The following is a 2,628-nucleotide window of genomic DNA, read 5'->3' on the forward strand; positions in this document are numbered from 1 at the left end:
ACCCCCCCCCCCCCAACAAAGTAACCCCCCCCAAAAACACACACAAAAACAAACAAACAAAGCAACCCCGAACACTCAAACTACAAAAATGTTCGTATAAATTGTATGATCGTTTCATTGGTAATGCATTGCTCCGAGCACCGATTCAGAGAAAGTTTGCGTTTTGGGGCAAATATAACTTAACAATACATCTGTACCTGTGAAGTTAGGACTGTGATTTTTAAAATAATATAGTTGGAAGGAGAAATAGTCCAGTCCTTGGCGTGTGGATGGTTGGTGGGTGCTCTGGTGTGGTTTGCTCCTCCTTGCCTGATAAACATCTATCTTCACTTCTCTATCTCCCCTCCTCCTTTTTTATGTTTGTTACTTCCTTGTAACACCTCTAATCTTCTGGCGCTCATATGACCTTATGCAGTTGCAAGCGCCGTAAAACCTCTACTAAAACTATACTAAAGACCATGGCGTTTGTATGGAACTTTGTACATGTACTAGACTTGTCTTTTGTGGTCCGTCCGGTGGTCAGATGAGCATCCTCAGAGACTAATGTACTATGTCGGCCACGAGTTCAGCAGGATCTTAATTGAACGGACGTCTGGGTTGAAGAGATCATAATACAAATTATGTACATAAAACTGTAGTATAATTACCGGCGACTGTGGTGTTGCGGTCAGGCCTAGACTTTCTCAGTCAGTCCAGGGTCATGCGCCTCTCCTTCTACCGTCCTCATTTCCCCTTCTTTTTTAAATGTTTTGTTACTCTCTTGTAACACTTCGAATCTTCTGGCGCTCATATGACGTCATGCAGTTGCGGGCGCAGTAAAACCTCTACTTAAAAAACATTTAAAAAAAACAAACTTACTTTCTTGTAACACCTAATCAACACCTCTAATCTTCGGCACTTATATGACCTTATTGTGTTGGCAGTGCCGTAAAGCACTTGCTAAAACAGAACATTTATGTGTGGGATGAAGCGCAGAGAGTTGCCGGGGGTAGCTTGAGTTGACTGACTGACTGAACGCCCCCTCTAACGCCCCGGAGCGCGAGCAGAAAATAGTAACTCTTTTGATTGTCGACGCGATAGCGATGGAAGACGGTGCCCAGAATGTACTCTTTTGTTTTCGATGTTCAGTTGTGGTTGAGTCGAAAACCTCCAACATGTTATTATGATATATATATTCGCAACCTCAGTGTTTTTTTTGGGTCTTGTCTCCATTTTTAAAAACATTGACTTCTTCTTTAGCTCGCTCTTTGTTATGAACTGTTTTCACTGTTACTGTTATTGAAAATGGAGATAGGACAAGAAAGCACTGAGGTCGCTGTATGTTTGCCTCAGTTCTGTTAACGAGTGGAGTTCAGTGGTTCGAGATGAAATTTAACGCTTGATGACAGAATCTAAGAAAATTTGTATTGATGAGCGGGTTCAACGGTTTGAGAGAAAACCTCCAACATTTGATGATGTATGTTCGCCTCGTCTTTATTGATGAGTGGAGTTCAGCGGTTTGAGGCGAAACTTCCAACCATTGATAACGATATATATATATATGTTTGCCCTATCTCTATTGACGAGTGGGTTCAAAATCCATAGTTCGAGATTAAACTTAACACTTGATTGTCGAAGCTCAGAAAATGTCTTTTGACGAGCGGGTTAAATGGTTTAAGATACAATTTCTAACGTTGGATGATGCATGTTCGCCTCATCTCTATTGACGAGTGGAGTTCAGTGGTTTGAGGTGAAACCTCCCAACGTCAAGACTTTGATTATTATGTGTGTTTGCCTCATTTCTATGGACGAGCGGGTTCAATGGTTCGAGATTCGAGATGAAACTTACAACTTGATGAAAGAAGCTCGGAAACTTTCTATTGACGAGCGGGTTAAACGGTTTGAGATATAACCTCCAACATTTGATGATGTACTATGTTCGCCTCATCTCTATTGATGAGTGGAGTTCAGTGGTTTGAGGCGAAACTTCCCAACGTTAAGACTTGATTATGTATGTTTGCCTCAACTCATTTCTATTGACGACCTGGTTCAATCGTTTGAGGCGAGACTTCTACCATTTGATGATGTATGCTCACCTCATTATCTATTTATCTATTGACGACGAGCGGGTTCTGTGGTTTGAGACGAAACTTTCTACACTTAAGGCTAAGCACTCGATGATGTATGTTCGTGTCATTCCCACTAATGATTGGGTTCAAATGGTTGAGGCGAAATTTTTAATGTTACGTCTTGATGATGTCCGACCCTTTACCTTTTTTTCTATTGACGAGCAGCAGAGAAAAAAAAGTGGCTGCGGTAAGCACGTGAGCGTCTATATCTAAAAAAGAAGGGCGTGGCACGGTCTATAGTCTAGGTTAAAAAGCAGACGTGACACGTGAATACCGATCTCTGTGGTCTATAAATAGCTGTGTGGTAAGCCATGTTGCTCAAGTCGTCGTGATGCGCCGTGTTGAGTGCGCGCGGTAGTGGCTGGTGTAGCATGACCAGGATGTCGGGGAAGTTTGAGAACGTGTTGAATGTTACATTGTTACAACAAGCGAGGCTTAGTTAATTTAAGTGAGAGGTTGTTTCGTCATTATTCCGACGATTAATTTAATATGTAACCGGGTTACCTCCGCTCTGTCTACC

At 42.0% G+C, this 2,628-nt stretch overlaps 1 protein-coding gene across 1 annotated transcript in view; it reads left to right on the forward strand.

Annotated features, from left to right (window-relative positions):
• Window positions 1-2,628, forward strand: part of LOC101858816 (carnitine O-palmitoyltransferase 1, liver isoform) — a gene marked incomplete in the record, with an annotated part of 81,664 nt that overhangs the window by 1,201 nt on the left and 77,835 nt on the right.

Source organism: Aplysia californica, unplaced genomic scaffold (genome assembly GCF_000002075.1).
Source record: "Aplysia californica isolate F4 #8 unplaced genomic scaffold, AplCal3.0 scaffold00005, whole genome shotgun sequence".
In the NCBI taxonomy this organism is placed as follows: domain Eukaryota; kingdom Metazoa; phylum Mollusca; class Gastropoda; order Aplysiida; family Aplysiidae; genus Aplysia; species Aplysia californica.